This window comes from Rattus norvegicus, chromosome 19 (assembly GCF_021556685.1).
Source record: "Rattus norvegicus strain SHRSP/BbbUtx chromosome 19, alternate assembly SHRSP_T2T, whole genome shotgun sequence".
Lineage (NCBI taxonomy): Eukaryota > Metazoa > Chordata > Mammalia > Rodentia > Muridae > Rattus > Rattus norvegicus.
Window position 1 is genome coordinate 71,624,240 of NC_141552.1, and position 16,165 is coordinate 71,640,404.

Genomic DNA, 16,165 nt, shown 5'->3' on the forward strand with positions numbered 1-16,165 from the left:
TCAGGTGAGAAAACAGGAAACATTCTGCTTTTAGTTTTAATATGGTTGGTGTTGATATGTTGTGTTTAGTTTTTCTTTCTTTTTAGTGTTTTATAATATGAATACCTCGCAGAGGGAAATAGCTTTAATTTCAAAATCAGAAGTTCGCACTCCAGTGAACTGACAGGGAGACTGCAAGGCGAATGGCATCAATGTTTAACTCTATCTCCTTTTTATTTTTGTGACGGTTAACCAACCTGACTAGATTTGCAGTCACTTAAGAGGTATACCCCATGTTTGACTGAGGAGGGAAGACCCGCATTGTGTTTGGGTGGCATCATCCCACTGAAGTTCTGAACAAAAAGGAGAAAGCAGGGTGAGTACCAGCATTCATCTCTTTTCCCAACCACTGATACAATGTTACCAATTGTCTCCTGCTTCTTCCCACAAGTCATGTCTCCCCACCATGTTGGACTATACTCTAGGACTGTGAGTCAAAGTAAACCCTTCCTGCTTTATGTTGCTTCTGTCAAATATTTGGCCACAGTAACAAGTCAGCAACTAATGGACAGGTTGTGTTCTTTCCTGCTTTTCCTTTCATTAAGTCTTTAAAGAAACCTATCACTGGATTAACCCACTTTTACATGGCACTGTGAATCACATAGAAAATGTTTTGGAGGTAAGGAACCTTTTTGGTCTTACAAAAATTATGAATCACAGAGGCTATACACACTGGTATCAGAATATTCTACTGGGCTCAGGAATTGTAAACATTTGAGGGGAAAGAGAATGATGACATGTCCACATAGACACTGCCTATGAATCATTATAAAATAGTAAGTTTAACAGTGTAGTCGTCACAGAAGCACGGCTGGTGAACTCTGAGGGGAGGGTTTCACATACTAGCATCATATAAGGAAAAGCTTGGAATAATCTGTTATTTTAAAAATCCCACATGATACAGTTTCTTGACTATGTTCAGAGTCTTGCAATAAAAGAAGCACTTGACAGCTTCAAGATCTATTTAGAACAGACACATGCACACTACCAGCTTGTCCTTTTATGAAATGTGACCCTGGGCTGTGGAGATGATGCAGTTAGTAAAGGTACTCAATGCTGAGCCTGGTGACCGGAGTTCAATCCTTGGAACCCCCTGAAGTAGAAACTTAAGAGTTCTTTGGAAAGTCAATTGTTGTTGGATGGTGTTTTGCTGGGGCAAACACATGAGGGAATGTTTCCAAGGCAGACTCCTGAAGGAATTTTTTGATGAAGCAGACACAGGTGAAAGGATGTTCTGCTAAAGCAAGCACATAAAAGGACACTCGATGAAGGATTCTTTGCTAATGACACGCATGTGTCAGTGTGCCTTACATTGCATAGTTGAGCTCCATTTGTCGGGACTCCACAGAGAGAAACTGACCAAAAATATTCTGGTTGTGTGCCAGCAACTTCTTGCCACTTCTGCAGACTCAGGCCAATTGGCAGAGTGAGATCAGCTGAGATAGACTCACATGCTGAGACCAGACGTAGGGCTGAAGCAAGACCCATGGAGGGCGCATGTTGGTTGGAGGGTATAAATAGGGCTCAATTGGACTGTGAGAGTTTGACTTATTTACTGGCTGAGATAGCTGTGTAATGCTTATTGATCTTGTATCTTCGCTGATCTTTGCTTCACTGAGAGAGACACAGCATAGAACTTTTCCTGCTGCCCCTGTCCCTCTGCTGACTCGTGCTCGTTTGACTGAGCCTGGCTGTTCCTGCCAGATCATGCCACCAATGCTGCTATCCCGACTCTACTGAACTGTACTGCTGGTGTATCCGTGAAGTGTTTGCAAGTTGACTGAGCTGCTGCTACTGACCTGAACCGAACTGAAGATGTCCTGACAACAAAGATTTGCTTCAGAGAACCATTTGTAAACAGGCCCACTTCCCCCGTGTCCTTTCCTTTCCACTTCCTCTGGTGGGTGGTGGGCTAGAAGGGAGGTTAATGTGTTTTAAACCATCATTAAAAGTAGACTGTTAAAAAATTAAAGCTACAACCCCTAGCAAAAAGAAAGAACCAACACTCATAAGCTGTCCTCTGATATCCACATACTCATTCATGGCTTGTGGATGTATGAATGCATAGTCACACTAAAGTGAATTAAATTAAAAATTAACAAAACTCCACAAATGACATGTGACCTTTTGGGAAAGTTTTAAAGTACACATGACAATGAGAGATGGGAAAAGTGACAGAAACAGAGAGGGGGAAGCATGTAACAGACCACCCCCCCTTCCCCAAGAGCACTGCTAAGGTCAGTTCCTACTCCCTGTTGACTTTTACTGCCATTCCGAGCATATTATTGTATTTCCCTTTAACTTGTTCTTGAAGTGTCTCCATCTCTTGGTTCTGATGGTGCTTCTGGGAAGTGGGTGGTCAAGAATGGTCAGAAAATACAATAGAAACATTCATCGGGGCAAATAACCTAGTGTGTCTGTTCTGATCCATGGGCTTGTGACCCTATCATGGGAAATTTACTTATTGTCCAGCCTGTTATTAGTTTATCCCTACCAAAGACAGGTAGAAGAAGGACCCTGAGTAAGACTGAAGCCATGGTCTGAGGTGTAAGTTAGGTGAAATGCAGGCGACAGCTCAACACTATACAGAGACTAACAGAAGCATTTTATTATACACGGAAACTGAGAGAAGAGAGAGCATGCACCATCGACTGGAAAGAAATGACCTTCAGGGATAAACAAGCCCATTAGTAGGTAAGGTACAAACAAGCAAGCTGGGAAGGCTTGTGAGCAGAAACTGCATTGGGAGTCGAGGTGTTCCTAGAGCACCTGTTTTGGAACCAGTTGTAGCTGGTAGGATAAGGGTGGCAGACAAGAGCTCCATGAAGGCTTGCATTGACTGCCAGTCCCTCAGGCATACCTGTGTGGTCCAGCTGTGCTGGAGGGAAGGAGGACAATGAACCAGTTTGAATCTGGATGCCCTTTTGGGGAAGGAGTCACTGGGAGGTGGATGGAGACAACATTTCTGTCATCGACCACTTATGGAGCTGAGAGGAGGAAGAACTCAGAAAAGGAGTCAAGAGGACTGTAACAAAATATTTGACAAAAGCGAAGTAGGGAGGAAGGGTTTATTTTGCCTCACACTCTGAGGGTATAGTCAGTCCATCCTAGGACAGATAACATAATGGAAGGAGCCTGAGGCAGCTGCTCACATTGTATCCATTAGAATCAGGAAGCAGAAAGAGATGAATGCCTGTCCTCAGCCCACCTTTTTCCTCTATTCATTGTAAGACCCCAAACCCTGGGATACTGCAGCCGGTATTTAGTGTCGGTCTTCCCACCTCAGTAAACCTAATCTATGTAGTCACTCACCAGTACGCCCAGACATTTGTCTCTCAGATGATTCTAGATCCTATCAAGTTGGCATAAGACTAAGAACTATTAGTATCAGAAGGTTCAACTGATGTTCAAACAACCATTGAGGCTGCCTAAAGCTGGGATTCACTGCTCGCTTCAGGTGTAGAATTGAGTGGTCTTTCAGGATCTTCACAATGGTCCTACTGAATGTCTTTCCTGTTGTGAGCAGTTCAAAGGACCAGGTTTGCCACCATCCTGTGTTGGAGGCTGGGAGTGTAAGCACGTCCCACCAGGACTATGCATGAATAGGTGTCATGACACCAGTTGCTTTCTATACCCGATGGTTAGAATCTACTCTGTCTGTTCTGAACCATGTGTGGTCCTGATGCCAACTGCAGAGCTCTGATATAAACCTGGGGATTGTGTCATCTGTCTGTATTTGCTTTCAACTTTCAATGTGGAAAATAGTGACAAAATAAAGCTGGGAACAGCTCAGACCACAAAGAAAACATAGTAAAAAGATCACAGAGAATACACAGAAAACCTTATACCAAAATGATTTTTTGCCTGATTCTCCTAGGTAGGAGGCAAGTTGGTATTCCCCTTCAGTGGAGAACAGAAGCTTCTGTTTCATGAAGGGTCTTTGGGAATTACTTAGGGTGCCTGTGTGTGTGTGTGTGTGTGTGTGTGTGTGTGTGTGTGTGTGTGTGTGTACGTGTGCACATGTGCCAGAGGACTATTTACATGCTGTTTCTCAGGATCTTAAACCTTGGATTTTGGTTTTTGATTATTATTATTCTTTTGAGACAATGTCTCTCATTGCCTAGGGAATCACCAAGTGGACTAAGATGGCTGGCCATTGAACCATCTCCCTAGTGCTGGAAATGCATGCTGGGAAGACAAGCACATATCACCACACCCAACTTATTTATTTATTTTTTGACATGTTTCTGGGGGATTGAAGTCAGGTCCTCACATTTGAACAGCAAGCCCTTTGCTGACTAAGCCATTTCCTCAGCCTTTAAGTTAAATACTCAAGGGGCGATTCACCAGGACAGCATAGGAGAGCAAAACCATCCCTTTTGGTTTCTGTGGTAGAGTGCTGCAGTGTCTGCCATTCTGGATCTCTTGCCATAGGGAAGGAATCATTGTGGGAAGCACAGCCTAGAGCAAGTATTGGGGAAACCAGAACTGTTCAGCACTGTAGGCCTGCTTTCTTCAATGGTAGGAAGGATGACACCTGGTTACCTGGTGTGCTGGTGTGAAAGTGGGCAAACAACCTAGTGACCCCTTGTTATTCTATTAGGAGCCAGCTGAATTTCCCCCAAATCCTGAGAATTGTTTAGGCCCTAACCTTGAGCTTTTTCTCTCAGTGGATAGAACTCCTTATGAAGAAGGCCTATTCTAATGCCTATTACAAACTCTTCCTCTATAGGTCCAGTCCTGAAACACTGTTTCCCAGTCAATAGAATGCATTTTTATGATAAGGGTCTAAGGTACTTTGCTATAGCTTGTTATTTTGCAGAGAAATTTCAATATAGTCAGCCGCCCCTGAAACTTTGTCATGAGAATTGTCACATGAAGAGCTTTGGCCTAACGGTTAACTGTGTTTAGGTGTATAAGAAGAGCAAACCATAGGATCGGACTCTGTAGAAGTTTTGAAGTTTCAATCCTGCTTGACTGGCTAAGTCCAGCTGTTTCATTGTTGACTTAACATGCTAAGCTGGGAGTAGTACGGGGAGAGTATCGTGCTTTGATAGAAAATTCTGGCAATTTCCGTTCTTCACAAAGATGCTGGAACAGCTCACACTGATCAAGCTGTGGCCATGGCATCATCTTCAGTATTATAAGGTCAGAGGAGGGTTTTATGGCTAAAGTGAAAAAACTCCCAAGCCACCCATGTTCAGGGGGATTTTGAACCCAAGCAGCTTCCTCACTCTAATTTAAGACATATTTGACACCATCTTAACAATCACGTACATTAGTAAAAGCTATCCTCAGAAAGCCAGGTAAATGAAAAAGTTCTGTTATCAGCTCCCAAACACCACGTTCTCCTGGGGTTACAATGACTATTCTGGTTTTTACGTCCTTTTCTTATACCTTCAGACTTCTATTCCATTATCGCTGGGCAAATCTGTGGAAAATAAGTTTCTGAAAGTGGATGGTGAGGAGATGGGGCCATAACTGAAGGACGCATCTATGAAAGGAGAGGTAGGCACTTTGACTAATGGGAAAATTCACCAGAGCGATGCCCATGATGCCCTGCTGTTTGGTATCTATTGCAGTCTTCCTAACTTCACAACCAGGTCAATTCCATCCCGGACATCTTCCCCACATTTCAAGGGAGAGGGAAGAGTCCCCAAGGGCCTCCATAATGAGGCACAAACACTTCTACAGAGACAAGTCAGAACTCAGCCTCCAGATCCCCCAGTGTCCAGTCCCCGTTCAGCACAGGACTGTAACCTTTGCTGTGTCCCCTCCGTTTTTGGCACTCATTGGAAGACTTGTCTACTTATTTTGCCCTCCGTTTTCTTTGCTTGGAATTTTATTTTTAAAAAGAAGGCCAGCTGTGGACATTTTTGTTTGTTGGCTCACTTGCTTTTTCCTTTCTCTTTAGTTATTATGACCATGCAATGTTGACACAGTTTTCACCTAAAGCAGACAGGACATTTGAAATACAAAAAATAACAATGATCCCAACTGCTCAATTTTCTGAGACATCAGATGGACTGGTTAGACTATAATATATTAGCTAGTAGTTTCTTCTTTCTTCTTTCTTCTTTCTCCTTTCTTCTTTCTCCTTTCTTCTTCTCCTCCTCCTCCTCCTCCTCCTTCTTCTTCTTCCCCTCCTCCTCCTCTTCTTCTTCTGCTCCTCCTCCTCCCCTCCTCTCCTCCCCTCTCTCTCCCCACCCCCTCTCTTCCCTCTCCCTCCCTCACTTGCTTGGGTCCTCACTCTCCTCTTTGGCCAATAAGTGTTTTTCTTTCTGTAGCCATAATTGCTAAATGCATATTCTGCATATTTTAATTTCTCTTCTTGCCCTGGTAAATATTTTCAATCCTGTAATTTTAGCTCCCACTCAAACTACTTGCTTTGAGTTATTTATTTATTTGTTTATTCTTATTTTTGTGTTACTGGGGATGGAACCCGTAGTCATGTGTGTGTTAGGCAAGCACTTCACCACTGAAATACAGCTCCATGCTTGTTTTCCCTTTTTATTTTGAGACAAGGGTCTCATTAAGTAGACCAGACTGACCTTGAACACACAACTTTAACATCTGTGTCTTAGTTCTCAGATCAGATGGGATATTTAGGCTTGTGCTACCAGGCCTGGCCTTATTTCAGTGTAGTTAATATTATGAAATCACTAGCTTAGAAACAGTTCCACTATGGATTTCAAAGCTAAGCTATTCGGTTAGAATTCTATGCAGTTCTCTGCGGAAACAATGGAGCTATTATGACTGGCAACTCTGGGCTGGCAGGTTGGTTATGACACTGTGATTTTGTTTTTAAATTTATTTTGAAAATAGGATCTTGTACATTTGAGACTGAGCTCAAACTTACCAAGTAGCGGAATAAATGACCTTGAACGTCTGATTTTCCTACTACCCCTCTGCTGGGATCTCAGACATGCACCACCACACCTGTTTTATGTAGTGCTAGGGACATGCCATAGTATACTTCTCTGTTGCTGTGGTAAACAGTATAACCTAGAAGCAATTTGTGGAGGAAATAATCGATTTCATTTTGCAGGCTATACACCATCATTGGGGGAAGTCGGAGAGGGAATTCAAAGCCCCAGGAACTGAAGCAGTAACCTACTTACTACCTTGTTCAGCTTGCTTTCCAATACAACTCAAAACTGGCTGCCCACGGTTGACACTGCTCATAGTGGCCTGACCCTCCCATGTCAAAACCACGAATCAGGAAAACGCATCACAGACTTGTGCACAGGCCAATATGATAAAGATAATTTCTCAGTTGAGGTTTCCTCCTCCCAGGTGACTTTAGGTGGTGTCAAGTTGACAAATTTTACTCAGCATACAGTGGCACGTAGGGATTTGCTCATGCTAAGAAAGCATGTTACCAATTGTACTACTCTCCCAGCCTTGGATATGGGAATTCGTAAGAGGAGCAAAGAAGGGTACCAGAAAAGGGGTAGAAAAATCCAGGTTTTGGCAACTGGATTGGTCCCATGGGACTGCCAAGGATTGGCTCTGAATTGATAGCTTGCTTGGTATGCTGACAGTGTGCAGAGCTCCCAGCAGGAGCAACCCTCCATGGGCACTTGGGTATGAAGGGAGGCAGAATAATTTGGTATCTTTAGCCAGGCTGAGTGGCTTTGGAGACCAAAGGAAGACAGCCAGCAACAGCATGGGTTTTAATTTTACATGGCTCATTTGGACATTGGGGCCTGTTTTCTTCAATGACAGTGAGGGAATAGTTCAAACCCAGTTGTGTTTCATTGTGATGAGATCGTCAGTGCTTTCCGAGAATTGTCTCATCTCATCATTTTTGTCTCAAAACAAGGGCATATCTTTTTCTTCCCATTGCGATTTTACATTTATGCTATGGGTTATGTATAATGCACTATTTTTAACTTGTCAAGAGTAGTTGTGGAAGATTATTGTCATTTCCCTACACACTTCCATTCATGACTCAAAAATATTTTCTTGCATTTAGCCTTAAGAAATAGAACAATAATGCATTTGAGTGCAGAGTCAATTGCTGAATGACCCCTATGGTTTTTGTTTCAGAACTGTGTCGTGCTATTTATAAATACCAAATGGCCATTGTTTGAAGGCAAAATGATCATTTCAAAGTATTCCAAACAATCTAGCAAATATTTTAGATTCCTTACTCTCAACCCTGCTGTAATCTTTCAGATGTCTTCCTATTACTGACAATTGTTTTATAAAGTCCTCCTGATTGCGCCTCTTGTCTTTGAATGTTATAGTCCAGAAATATTTAGACAGCTTTCTGGATGGCTGCTATCTCCTCAAGACCAGGAGAGAAGCCAGCTCCCTAGTACCAACTTGGTATGTCCTGCATATCCAGGGCAGAGTTTAGAAGACCTGGGCCATGTGACTGATAAACCATTTGGAGAATTGCTCAGGCCTTCATTTTTTTTCTTTTCTTTCTTTTTTTTTTTAAATCAGAAATTCTGGCATAGCACCCTCCAGCTGTGCCACAGAGGGTCACAGTCCTGCTGCTGCTTGCTCCTGTCTATTTTTGTCTGCTTCCAAATCAGAGGCCTAGAAGGGGCTTCAGAAGCTTGTTGCCTTCATGCTCAACTTCAGAGGCAAGCACATCGACCGAATTCTAAAAGACTTGCCAGTGGAAAGCACTTCAAAACCAGCCAACAAATATTTGTGATTACGATGTGCATGCAATAGCTTCCAAAGAATGTGGAAAGCTATACCATCCATACCCCAGGAATTTTCTGTGCTACTGAGAGAGATGCACAGATATGCACAAAACATCCATCGAAGAGTCTCAAATGTAGCGCATGTTTGAAGGTTGAATGTCTAGACCATCACAAATACGTATGTTCCCCACCTGTGTGTGTGTGTGTTTCTCTGTGTGAGTGTGCATATAAAGAGCAGAGAACTTCAGATGTCATCCCCTCAGGTGCTGCCAACCTTGTTTTTTGAGACAAGGTCTCTCACTTGGGCTGGCATAACTGGCCCAAGGATCAGCCTGTCTTTTCTCCAGGTCTAGGACTACAAGTATATATACCTGACATTCTACGTGGATTTTTTGGGTTCTGGAGATCTCTCTTTGGTCTTCCTACTTCTAAGGCAGGCACTTCACTGATGAAGCTATCTCCCTATGCAAACATGCATTCTTGACATCCTTTTCCTTTGACCCTGTTGTTTGCTGCTGGGGAATTCTAATTGTAACACATTCCTCCCAGGTCTAAATTCTAAAGTACTGAATGCAAGATGATTATGTCTCAAAGGTTAAGTAACTGTTTAAATAGCCTAGACACAAATTCCACCAATTATTAATGTAAATGAGGTTTTTTTTTCTCTTTTCATGTTCATACTTATAAAATGGAAAGGTAACAGCATGTTCCTCATTGGGTTCCTCATAGGTGAGTTATGGGTTGTTCAGACTAGTGCCTGATATATAGAAAACTCACATCAGATTAAATGATATTTGCCCAATAGTCATTCACATATTTGATGACACATTAATGTCCTCTTTCATCTGCTTAGTTCTGCTTGTTCTTTTTTTCCCTGTGTAACTTCATCATTGTGTGACTAATGACAAAATCATTTAACTATTGATCTCAGAATAAGATAGTAAACCCACTCAGTCCTTTCTGTTAGGTTTTAATGTCATCCTTACTCCAAATGTGATATAAATGGGGGAGGGGGCTCAGCCATGTTCTAAATAATTCATGTTTGCAAGAGTGTTTCACCCAAAGACATGAGCAGAACATGGCACTAATCCTCAAAGGCCTTGCTTCCAGTGTGAAGAGCAGACAGATAAATAGCCTTCCTGTCTCTGGCTAAGTGTGAAGGGCTAATTGCTAATCGTCTCACATTGGAGAAAAACCTTCAGTTGAAATGGAAGCAGCAAAAAGGAAAACCAATCCCCAGGGGAAAGAGAATTTAGAAAGAAAAGAGAACTACAACACCCTACCAAGCTCCAGCTGCTACCTACAAAGTCTGGAGAAGACACTTTGCCTCATGAAGGTACAGAGTGTGTAACAGTGTAACAGTGTAACAGTGTAACACTGAGAGTTGGCTACCTGGAGACTGAACTCAGATAACTGGGGCACTGAGTACATTTCATGATAGCATGTTCCAAACCTCAGCTTTGTTCTCAACTTCAGCTTCCAATTTTGTAAAATGCTTGAGTTCTCCCATGATGAAAACTATACTGTGTACCTACCAATGATCAAGCCTAAATCATTACTCAGTGCTCATCTTTTCAGAACATGTCCAGTTTTTCCTTGCAGAAAAGTTCCATGTGGATGTGCACATGTGGACGTACCCACAGGTATTCAGTTCTGTTCTGTTTTACAAACTGCCATCTCCTTAGCAATTCATGTTGTAGTGGAGATAGGATCAACTAAGCACAGAAAAACTGTAAAATTTATTTAATTTACCAATGGGAACCCTAAGTCCAGAGATGCTTCTAAGCTGACTTGGAAGTCCAAATTACATGCCTTAAACCTATAGACATTAAAGTCTATCTCTCAAAAGGCATAGAAAGACAGAGAACACAATGTAGAAAAGGGTGTCCAGAAAAACCTTTTTAAAAATTAATTTTTTATAGGTATGAGTGTTTGGTTTGCTTCTATGTTTGTGATTACCATATGTATGCCTGGTGTCTCTGAAGATGAAAAAAGACACTGGGTTCCCACGGAAATGGAGTTAGAGATGGTTTTGAGCTGCCATATGTGTGCTGGAAACTGAACCTAGATCCTCTGGAAGAAAAAGCAACGCTTTTAACCACTGAGCCATCTCTCTAGCCTTCCAGCTGAGCCTTTGCTGAGGGTGAATGAGGATTGGCACAGCAGAGCTTCTTGCTTTTGACTTAGGGTAGAAGGAATTGTGTCAAGTGTCAATAAACCACTTGAGGCATAAGTGCTTAAGATCTGACTGGTGACGGAGGATAGATGAAAAACACCCCTGTACATGAACAAGAAGACCGTACTGTACATAAGACGGACCACAAATGACAAAGAAAAGGTTAGCACTAACTCCTTGAGGTCCTGGTTAGCATGCTCTAGAGCTTCAGGGAATTCTATCTGTGCCATTAAATAGAATGGGCTGTGTTACAAAAAGAACAGAGACAAGACTGAACAGTGCCTTTGAAATCACCTCATAATAATTGAGAAACATTCTTTCCAGTAATGTTTTCCTGCCTGCAGTAGATAAATAACAAAGAATAGAGAAAACCCCAAAACAAAACTCAACAAGAAGCTAGGAAAGTATTGTATTTTGTTTTTTAAGTGGTTATAGAAGTAATATAGTGGGTTATGATTTTATTATTTATCTTGCCTACATATGTTTGACTTTTCTATTTGACGCTCGTGATCTGTGTGTGTGTGTGTGTGTGTGTGTGTGTGTGTGTGTGTGTGCGTGTGTAGGAGGGGTGGGGTATATGCCTGTGTGCGCGCACACGCGCGCACACACACACACACCCCTACACACACACCCCTACACACACACACCCACACACACACCCCTACATACACACACACCACACCCCTACACACACACACACACACACACACACAGTCACACACAGTCACACAGTGCTGGTCTTTTCCTGGTCTCTGATGATGTTCAGCCTCTGTCTATTTTCCTATACTATCACATCCGTTCTCTTTCCACACTGTGCTCTGCACTTTGATCCTATAATCCCATGTGAGGTGGCTTTCCTAAACACCTCAGATACCTAATTGAGCTCAGCTGTCCTGGACATTACCATCAGGCACACTCTGGTCCCTTGAATCCATTGTGATAACTGTTTGAACTTCAGGTCCCTATTTTCATCTTGGAGGCATACATACAGTTTCAAATCCTAAGAGTCCCCACATACCCACTGCTTCTGTTTTTCTTGGGCTCTTCATTTCATTCCAATTTCCCCAGAATTATATGGGAGATAGGGACATGGAGGCTTCTGTAGATATCCTGGTTCTCCCGCCCTTCTTTTTCCTCCCCTTTCACTTCCCACCCACACTATTATCTAGTCAAAAATAGTAATTTGACTTGAGGTCTATCAATGGTTGCTCCTTGCTATGGGGAACCATTCATCCCTCCCGTAGGATAAACATATTCCTTAATAATCTGCATTTGCATTCCTCCTGGAATTATACTGTGATTCCCTCTTCTCTCAGGAGATCACTATCTGAACCTCCAGGCTTGCTGACATCCCACCGTCATCCTCCGGAGATTCTGCAGTATTGCCCCATACCCACCAGCTAGATCTGCCCATCCATGCTCTGTATTTCTCTTCCCCTGATGTTCTGGTGACCAGCATGGTTTCACTTGCTTTATGAGTCTGCAGATCCTTGAGCATTGAAGTTTTATCTTATTCATCTTTGTCTCCTAGGGCCTACCAAGGATTGCATAAAAGTTTGTTAAATTGTACAAAGAAATAATGGAAAAGTTTACCTGGGGGGCTTTTTCTTTCTGATCAGATCACTTTGATCACTGGAAGGCTGGAAGGCTGGGAGGAGGGTGGCTTTATGATGAACATCTATTTCGTGTTACTCATTGCTCAGTGTGCTTTCTATATTCTCTCATTTGATCCTCACAGGACCTTTATAGGGTTACTATTATTACCCCCCTTCCATATGAGTATAATGAAGTTCAGAGTCTGAGTGTCTGGCTCATTCTGTAGAGTTCAGGTCTTGGAATTCAGTGAAAACTAGGACAAAGATTCAAATTAACTTGATATTACCCTCCAGCCATTGACTTAGTTAACAACTCAGCTTGAAGTGGCTTGAGCTGTATGGAAATGCTATAGAAATATAAGGTTATTATTCAAAATTCTCATGATCTGTGTGTGTGTGTGTGTGTGTGTGTGTGTGTGTGTGTGTGTGTGTGTGTGTGTTGGTGTGTGTGTGTCTTTCTTTTGGCACTGTCCATCTTAATTTTTGAGACTAGGTTTCTCAGTGGCCTTGTGCCCATCCAGTAGACTGGACTAGCTGGCTAGCAACCACTGGAGAACCTGGTTGGGAATTACACGCATGCCCACTATGTTCAGTCTTTGTTGTCATTGATTTTAACATAGGTCCTCATGCTTGGAAGGCAAGTGTCTCCTGTCTAAGCTAACTCCTTTACCTGGTAGCATTGTTTTCAGAACTAATTAAATTTGATTCTCCAGGGTAGAGCTTTATGAGCCTTACAACTGGGAATGCTACTAATTTCTGCTCTTTGCTCCCATTACTTCTACCTGAATGCCCAGAGAGCTGGACATATGTGTCTGCATGTTTCTGCCTCTACTTGCTCTTAAGCACAAAAATTTGAATTCATTGGGAATGTTAATGAGAGTATGAGTTTGATATATTAAATGTATGTTTTTCTTACACTTTCAGAATAATAACATTCTTGAAATGCGCTCTTCTACCCACTCCCTTTTCTGGTCCTGGAAATGGGACCCAGGACCCTCAAATATGCAGAACAGCAACTCTACCTCTGAGCCATCTCTGGCCCCAAATTTTAATTTTTCATGGATCATCACTACAGACTCTGGTCTTTAGAGACTCAGAAATCTTGATCTAGAAAATTTTCCAACAAGAAACATTTACTTCAGTCAGTTAAGGAGAATAAAAAGTGAGAGTCTTTATCAGGTCCTGGAAGCATTGGTAAAACTTAAGTTTCTTTGTTGGTGATGGCTGACAACCTAAGGAATCAGTAAGAGTAAACTCGCTTGTCCTTTAACTAACCCAAACATTCACTTCCTACTATGTGGAAAAGATTCTCCATACACAGAAGCATATCCTATTTGTTCACATACATTTACAAAGGGTTAATTTTTTTTCATGGATTGTGAGTTAAAGTTAGGCACCGGCTTTTTTCCAGAGATGGCAGAGGTGGGAGAAGAGGGAAGAAGCCATAGAAATCATGTGTAATGTTCAGAGAAATATAACATTAACAGGAGGCCTATTGTTTAAACACTACATAGGTTTCTTCCAATGGGGGTGTGTGCAGTCCCCTAAAGGAGAAAAAAAGAGAGTTGTTTACCTGATTTCAGATCACCCATGTAAAAACACCAGACATGAGGATGTAGGCTTATACATGTAGCACTGGAGAGGCAGAGATAGGAAGAACCCTAGGGATTGTCTGCCACCCAGCCTAGTCTTTGTAAAATGGGAGACTGTCTCAAAGAGTAGTGTGGATACTAAGTGAGGAAGGCATACATTGAACTCTGATCTTTACATGTACATGCATATACACATGTACATGCAAACACCACACACACACACACACACACACACACACACACACACACACACACACACACACCAGGAACCAGGACCAGGAAAATAGAACAGTGGGGGATATTGGATTATGCTTTCGTCACAATCCCAAAATTCAAACTGTATCATCGCCTCAATTTTTTTGGCCACTCATTTGGAGGCCAAACCCACCTGGGTCAGATTTCATTTGACAAAGACATCTGACCCAACTTGCTGCATGTCCGTCAATAGTCTCCATTTATCCCACTTAGTGTGGGTATCATGGTGCTGCTGCAGGCATTCTAATGTGTTCTCATCAGGGCATCTTGTCACACACAGCATACACATCATATTTGGAAAATCTGGCCAAAGAGAGTTTGGATCATGCCACCTGTTGGGGTTGAAATGATCTTGCTTTAAAACAAATTCTCCTGAAATACAATATCTGAACCACCTAGCTCATCGACTGTAGTAACCCACACATTCTAGGAAGATCTCAAATCTATTGATCTCTTCTCTCATTCTTTCTATGTCCCCATCACAGACACACCCTTTATGCTGTGTCCTGTATGGCTCAGTCCTGGAAGCCTGACTGGGGCAAGTCGGAATTGGGGAAACAAGACATTGAAGAAACAACAGACACACATACAGAAAAGCTGGGATCACACAGACTGGGCTTGGACTGATGGAGTGCACCTCCCATGCAACCTTAGATCAATCACTGTGTACAGACGAAGAAGAGAAGGTACCTTAGTCTGATGGGACCAGTCTCAGGCTATACATGTCCAGGAGGATGAAGACAAAGAAGTTGTGTTTGCTAATTTTGCACACATTGACAAATCCACAAACAGACCAGAAGAAATTCCCCTGAGACTAATCTGGAGAAGACTTCATTATTTCCATGGGTCTGAGGCACTGGGGTCCTTGACACAGCACTGCCCATAACACAACAGGTGCTCATTTAGGACTGTATCTGCTCCTCACACCCCACTCTTCCCTTTCCTCACTCTTTTGCTTGACCTGTCTCCAATGTCCCCTTGCCTCCCTCTCTCCCTCCATTCCTTCCTCTATTTCCTTCATTTGTGTTGGAGGCTGCCTTGCACATGGTAGGCAATCATTCTGCCTCTGAGCTACATCCTTAGCAACCCCCATACTATTTTACCGTTAGTTGGAGACAAAGGAGGTCTTGCTAAGTTGGCCAGGCAGGCCTTCAACTTGTGATCTTCCTTCATCAACTTCCTTAGCAGTAGGATTACAGACCTGTGCTTCTACGCCAGACTTCTAGCATTCTTTTGATAATTTATTCACCCACTTCCTGCCTTCCTCCAAACAAATTAGGTTGTTAGGGAAAAGTCATATGCTTTATTTCCTGACTTTTGAATGTTAAATGGCTGTGCTATATCGTATTATTTTTAAATACCTTATCTATTTTTTTTTTTTTTTGGTTCTTTTGTTCAGAGCTGGGGACCGAACCCAGGGCCTTGCGCTTCCTAGGCAAGCGCTCTACCACTGAGCTAAATCCCCAACCCCAAAATACCCTTATCTAATTACCCGTCTTACTTAGCTTACTTCATTGAAGTGGTATTTCATTGAAAAATATATACACATTAACCAGACATAATCCATTCATCTTTGCCCCACCAGGTCCATAGGACCACAAATTAGTGGCACTGTAGTCATGTGTGTGCCTTCCTGTGTCAGCAGATAAGTTACTACCCTGTTTGAAGCATCTTCCCTGCTTATGTTCCCTCTGCTGGTCTTATAGTTTCCCCCTCTTTTTGTCAATATCTCCCATCACCTTTCATGCCCTGTCTCTTCTGTTCATCACAGGAAGACCTAATGAAGGAGCTGTCAATGCCTCTCCCCCATTTTCCTGCTTCATTAATTCCTTAGGCTTCAGCTGT

General features: G+C 42.4%; 1 long non-coding RNA gene across 4 annotated transcripts in view; it reads left to right on the top strand.

Moving 5' to 3' along the window:
* Positions 1-10,242, top strand: part of LOC102548408 (uncharacterized) — a 64,092-nt gene extending 53,850 nt beyond the window's left edge. The window contains exons 4-7 of one of the 4 annotated variants that reach the window (XR_015644270.1): positions 245-355; positions 1,744-2,733; positions 5,443-5,547; positions 7,088-10,242. This is a non-coding gene — a long non-coding RNA (uncharacterized LOC102548408). Of the gene's footprint in view, positions 1-244; positions 356-1,743; positions 3,889-5,442; positions 5,548-7,087 lie in introns of those variants that run through there. The other 3 variants (XR_015644271.1, XR_015644272.1, XR_015644273.1) reach the window with 3 other exon arrangements.
* The last annotated feature ends 5,923 nt before the right edge of the window (positions 10,243-16,165 follow it).